Source organism: Coregonus lavaretus (assembly GCF_964263955.1).
Source record: "Coregonus lavaretus genome assembly, chromosome: 3".
Lineage (NCBI taxonomy): Eukaryota > Metazoa > Chordata > Actinopteri > Salmoniformes > Salmonidae > Coregonus > Coregonus lavaretus.
In genome coordinates this window covers 57,200,829-57,207,560 of record NC_139990.1, presented here as the reverse complement: position 1 = coordinate 57,207,560, position 6,732 = coordinate 57,200,829, and the positions used below count along the sequence as shown (strand labels likewise).

The 6,732-nt window shown below is 45.4% G+C and overlaps 1 pseudogene across 1 annotated transcript in view; it reads left to right on the top strand.

The window, feature by feature from the left end:
• The window catches only part of LOC311108167 (adhesion G protein-coupled receptor B1-like), a 65,273-nt pseudogene extending 60,693 nt beyond the window's left edge, over positions 1 to 4,580 (top strand). Inside the window, exons 26-29 of the transcript XR_014615278.1 lie at positions 8 to 572; positions 1,410 to 1,444; positions 2,056 to 2,214; positions 2,695 to 4,580. The product of XR_014615278.1 is annotated as an adhesion G protein-coupled receptor B1-like (transcript). The remainder of the gene's footprint in view (positions 1 to 7; positions 573 to 1,409; positions 1,445 to 2,055; positions 2,215 to 2,694) is intronic.
• The last annotated feature ends 2,152 nt before the right edge of the window (positions 4,581 to 6,732 follow it).

The window sequence follows — 6,732 nt, the reverse complement described above, 5'->3', positions numbered from 1 at the left end:
CCTCCAGAATGTGGCAGACTACCCCAGCCATACCCTCACGCTGCGCAGGGAGAAGGGTGGCGCCACCAAGGGCATCAGCACCGAGCTGCCGGGAGCAAAGTCCATCTACATCTGTGACGGGGAGCTCTTTAAACAGCTCGACGGGGAGCTGTCTCCACAGGGGACAGGGGAGCCGGGGGCCTGAGGGCACAGGAACAGGCCCGGGACAAGGGTACATCATCCTGCCTAACAACAACAACACTGGCACCCTGGGGCGGCCCGGAAAGGGCAGCAAGGAGGACACGACGGCCAAGTACAACATCAGCATGGAGCAGCAGATGCCCCAGACCAGGCTCATCCACCTGGCCAGCTCGGTGGGGGTGGAGGGCGTGCCGGGTTTTGCGCTGAAGAGCCTGCCATCGGACCTGGTCAGTGTGTCCTGCTCGGAGAGGGAGTCGCCCATCCACAACATGCAGAACGTCTCCGGAGAATCCCACATGACTAACAGCATGTGTGAACAGGGTGATTCTGGGAACTCTGGTGTGATGTCCAAGAGCGAGACCGTGTCCACGCTCTCCATGAGCTCCCTGGAGGTAAGACACACACACACATAGACACACATACAAACACACACAACCCCATGTCCTCACCACATGACTTGGGGAGGGAGATGGGACAGATTGGCTTTATGTTCCTTGATCAAAGAAAATATCAGAAACCAACCAGTGCCCTTTACTGTCAGTATGTGGTGGTATTGTATTCAAGGCATAGGGTTTCTGTTGAGATATCTTTATAGTCGTATCCTTTTCTGTGTAGTAACAGCACTGTAGTGGCAACAAGTACAGAAATAGCCCTACCTTGCCTGGCTCGACAGAACACTAAGATCTTTAAAAAGGTCAGATTTGAGTATTCTCTCATTGACAATGTGCCAGCTCAGTGGGGGAGCTCAAACTCAGACTGCTACACTGACCAGCACACACACACGCACAGCTAGCTGTGCCAAGCCAGCCAGTCAGACAGACAGACAGACTTCTCAGCCTGCTGGTGTCTTTTCACCTCAGGGCCAAACTCGCTCCCCTCCCAAAATGCTGTGTGTGCAAGGTCACAGCTGCCAGGGCAACCAACAACCAACCAGCCTGAAGGTCTTTCTTTCTCTGCTCGCTGACAAAGGTCACTCGGTCACAAGCTGTTTACTGCAAGGATTCACGCCAATGGGGTCAGGATGAACCAACATGGACGCTCAGTTTCTCATGAGTCACTGTTACCACTGAGAAACTGTCTCAGTCATTTTTACTGATTTGAAACTAACAGTGAAACAGAGTGAAATGCTGAGGAAGACATCACCATTTTGTCTAGTCAGACTCACACAGCATATCATTTAGATGATAGTAGAATGTATCTTTTAATCTTTCCCTCTTGTCTTTATCCAGAGACGAAATCCCGCTACGCGGAGCTCGACTTTGAGGTAATTTCAGACTTCTGGACTGCATTCTTCTCACATAATTACATTTACATTTACATTTTAGTCATTTAGCAGACGCTCTTATCCAGAGCGACTTACAGGAGCAATTAGGGTTAAGTGCCTTGCTCAAGGGCACATCGACAGATTTTTCACCTAGTCGGCTCGGGGATTAGAACCAGCGACCTTTCGGTTACTGGCACAACGCTCTTACCCACTAAGCTACCTGCCGCCTCATAATGTCTTGCTGGTTTGACAAACTGTCTCTAATGTCTCAATTCTGCTTCCAAAAACCCCTAGAATTTACATAATCCCCTTTTCTTTATAATTATGGTGCATGGGACTGCATAGCAGATGATATACAGTACTGTATCTAAGCTTTGTAGACGTCTGTGGTGGATGGTAGCTAATCATGATTTTTCTATAATGGGTGTTTTCTATGCGTTTGGTCCATGTAGAAGCTCTTGCACAAGTTATGTTGTTGTTTAAGGTTGATGGATGTTTTCTCTGGTCACACTAAAGTGGCACATGGTGTAAAACACACGATGTGAGAGCTGTATAGATGTTGATGGTGGCTAAATGGATGGTTAATTTTCCTGTGTGTTTGTCCCATGTAGAAGATCATGCACACGCGGAAGCGTCACCAGGACATGTTCCAGGACCTGAACAGGAAGATCCACAGTGCAGACCAGGACAGGGCGTCTCCGCCTGGCGATGGGAAGGCAGGGAAGAGGTGGAGTGTGTCCTCAACTGGCAGCGACAAGACCATCATGAGCGTACGACACTCTGTCTCTCCCTTTATCCCTTTCCCTCTGTCTATCTCACTCTCTCTGTCTTCCTCTTCTCCACCTCTTTTTTCTTTAACCTTTCTCTTTCCATTTGTCTCTCTCCCACTCTCTCTTTTTACCATTCTCTCTCCATATATAGCACTCTCTCTCTCTCTCTCTCTCTCTCTGTCTCTCTCTCTCTCTCTCTCTCTCTCTCTCTGTCTCTCTCTCTCTCTCTCTCTCTCTCTCTCTCTCTCTCTCTCTCTCTCTCTCTCTCTCTCTCTCTCTCTCTCTCTCTCTCTCTCTCTCTCTCTCTCTCTCTCTCTCTCTCTCTCTCTCTCTCTCTCTCCATTTCTCTCTCCTCTCTTTCTATAAGTGACCCCCAAAATGCATGTCAATGCCTCAATATCACATTTCTTGCCCTTTGATGATTTAGTTTGTTCTCTGGTTGACCTATTCTCCTCTCCTGTCCCTCCCTCTATCCAACAGGACAAGCAGCAGACACCCAGTAAGAGAGCCTGGGAGGGCATCAGGAAGACCCACTCTCCCCCGTCGTGGATGAGGAAGGACCTGGAGCCCTTGGCAGCCTCTCCCCTGGAGCTGCAGAACGTGGAGTGGGAGAAGGCCAGCGCCACCATCCCTCTGGTGGGACAGGAGATCATGGACCTGCAGACAGAGGTGTGAGACTGAGACAGAGAGACAGACCGAGAGAGAGACAGAGAGCAGCCAACCTCGTCCCCCAGCCCAGCTCTCAGACATACAGGCATCTTCCCTTCCCACAGCTCCACATCTCAATCTCACTCTGGGAACCAACGACCAACGATCAATGACCAACGAAACGGGCAGGGGTGAGAGAGAGAGAGAGAGAGAGAGAGAGAGAGAGAGAGAGAGAGAGAGAGAGAGAGAGAGAGATTTCCAAATGAAGGGGGGAAAGAGAACAGATTTACAGTGCATTTTGTTATATTTTCTTATTGATGCTGGAATCAGTTTTTTGTTTACTATGTCAGAAAGTCATATATCTGGTCTGTTATTATCCACATTATTACTTCACTGGACACATGCTTGAATCCCTCTCCCCCTCCTGGTAGATCTCTGTGGATGGTTAGTTAGTTAGGCAGTTGGGTGGTGTAGGTGGTGTAGGTTAAAAGGACAGACTGCAACTGCCTATGGACTCTTCTCCACCCTGCTAACAGATCACCTGGACCAACCATATAGTTCACGTTCCAACCAAGCCTATAGGCAATGGACCTGGTCTGGATGAGACCTTCACCCAACATACAGTACATGTTCCAACCAAACTACATGTCCAGTACATGTCCCAAACACGCCTAGGCAGTGGAGGAGGCAGACTGCCGGACCATAACCATGTGCCTCTCCATGCCAACCAATAGCCCCGCCCCGCCACCCTCCACTGCACTGTCAGACAGAGTCCCCACCCCCTTGACAGGAAGGGAGCAGACCGATGACATCACAGTCAGCCAAAAGGGCGGGAAACCCTCCCATTGGTGGGTGCGATTGGTGGGTGCGATAGTGACATCAGCATAGACCAACAAGGATGAGATATCTCATTTGCAGATGCTCTTAATGACATCACAGAAAGCCAAGATGGCCAGATCTCATTGGTGGAAGCATCTATGACCTCAGCAGAAGCCAAGGAGACACTGTTTTGATTGGTTGCTTGATGTACGAACAGGCTTGGTACATTTGTGGCAAATATGATTCTGCTTGTTCGGTAAATGCAGGTGGTAAAAAATGAAGGATACTCATGTCACAGAGTAAATAAAGAATTATGCTTAATAATGACAATGGAAATTAATAAATATCAAAAATATATGATAAATACTGTATAGGACATTACAGAGGTTGTGACTCTGCAGTATGGGGTTTGGATTAGTTGCACACAGAGAAAGCACAAGGCTCTTTTGGAGTCCTGTTGTACAGCAATGTAATTATTTCAACAGAGTTCTACAGAATGAATTTTAGCCTATAAATATCTTTCTTACTGTGCTTGGGGATTATTGTTCTCATTATTATAATTATGACCATGATTATTCAGATTACATCTGTGTCTGAAATGGCACCCTATTCCCTATATAGTGCACTGCTTTTGACCAGGTCAAAAGTAGTGCAGTATATAGGGAATAGGGTGCCATTTCGAATGCGTATTATAATTCCCCGCCCATCCTTTTCAGGGTACTGGAATATGAGTGTTCTGTAACTCCATGTAACAGTGTGTGTTTTGGTATCACTGACTGTCACTCCCTCCTCAGACCTGTACATGTCTGACATGAACCCTGACCTTTAACCTCCACTGCCCCCTCCACCTTTTTAGTTCACTCGGGTTGACTCTTTGTTAATGTACAGTTTTCAGAGCACAAAATGAATGTGTCATATTTCTAATAAAAGTATATCTATATAATAAACAGTACATCAGTTGTCCTGGTACATTTGTACTGCCAATATTCCTAATATACCCTATTTAACCCCCTAGAGTCGATTGACACACCATCAAAATCCGTCAGTTTAAATTAGAGATATTCAGATTTTTTGCATTGGATGCTTCTCAATCCACCGCATCAGCCAGCGTCGCACTTTCGCATCTGCGGTGAAAGGTGGCAGACCTAGAGCGGTGTTTGTCAGACCATGAGACATCCCGAAAATCGGTCTTCTCTCGAAAACGTCTGTAGCGTCCAAACGGTTTGACCTACAAACTATTATGATCACTCAATGGAAAGGGAATTCTCACGAACACAATGTTGATCCCCCACAAGTGGGACAGGAATCGTCTGAAGGTAACCGGTACCGGTTTAAAAAAACTAATGAAAGTATGAAGGTAGTTTTGTGCCTACCCCAAAAAAGGGGTTAAATGTATAAAATAAATATATATACACTACCGTTCAAAAGTTTGGGGTCACTAGAAATGTCCTTGTTTTCCATGAAAACATACATGAAATGAGTTTGAATAGGAAATATAGCAAATGAATAGGAAATGTAGTCATTGACAAGGTTAGAAATAATGATTTTTAATTGAAATAATAATTGTGTCCTTCAAATTACAGCCTTGCAGACCTTTGGCATTCTAGTTGTCAATTTGTTGAGGTAATCTGAAGAGATTTCACCCCATGCTTCCTGAAGCACCTCCCACAAGTTGGATTGGCTTGATGGGCACTTCTTACGGTCAAGCTGCTCCCACAACAGCTCAATAGGGTTGAGATCCGTTGACTGTGCTGGCCACTCCATTATAGACAGAATACCAGCTGACTGCTTCTTCCCTAAATAACTGAGCAAAGTCCAGAGCGCTGAGGACCTCAGACTGGGGCGAAGGTTCACCTTCCAACAGGACAACGACCCTAAGCACACAGCCAAGAAATTGCAGGAGTGGCTTTGGGACAAGTCTCTAAATGTCCTTGAGTGGCCCAGCCAGAGCCCAGACTTGAACCCAATCGAACATCTCCTGAGAGACATGAAAATAGCTGTGCTGCGACGCTTCCCATCCAACCTGACAGAGCTTGAGAGGATCTGCAGAGAAGAATGGGAGAAACTCCCTTTATACAGGTGTGCCAAGCTTGTAGCGTCATACACAAGAAGACTGGAGGCTGTAATCGCTGCCAAAGGTGCTTCAACAAAGTACTGAGTAAAGGATCTGAATACTTATGTAAATGTAATACATTTGCAAAAAAATCTAAAAAACAGTTTTTGCTTTGTCATTATGGGGTATTGTGTGTAGATTGAAGAGGGGGGGGAAACAATGTAATCCATTTTAGAATAAGGCTGTAATGTAACTCAATGTGGAAAAAGTGAAGGGGTCTGAATACTTTCTGAATGCACTGTATATATTTCCTGAGTTTCTCCTAGACTTTGGACAGACACTTTCAATGCGTTTGTATGGACTTTAATAGTAAAGGCCAAAATCAATATTTTATTAAATAATTTTGTAATGATTTGTTTTATACCTAAATGGATCCTAAAATTCCAAATCAAATAGCTAAATGATCCATAATATGACCGTCTTAAAATGTGTCAGCTTAGCACCCCCTCCCCCAGCGTTTTACACTCTCCCTATGCCCCTATTTGTTTTTGTACTGTATGTTTAAAAAATATTCCATGAATTGACTCCAAAAAAATGAGTTCCATAATGCGTATTGTCAAAGCACAAGGCATCCAACGCAATTACCTGGAGGAATATTGAGGGCTCGAATTGTGTGAATGTGTGCGTGCTTATGTATGTATGTTATAATTAGATTTAAGGAATACATCAACGGTGGAGTCACTAAGGTTCAGGGTGCTGAGAAAATACTATCCAGCACAAATAGGATATTACTCCATGTCACTGCAGAGCTGCTAAATGTCCTCACCCTAATTATTGGGCTATAATTTATTCCTTAATTTATTCACAATGGATCAACTTTAGACATTTTAAGTGGGGCGAAGCCAATGGAGAAGGATTTGGGAGACTACTGTACAATACAGGAATGTTTTAAAGGTATGCTGGACTGCTGGACTAACCACAGCTCATCTCTAAGCAAA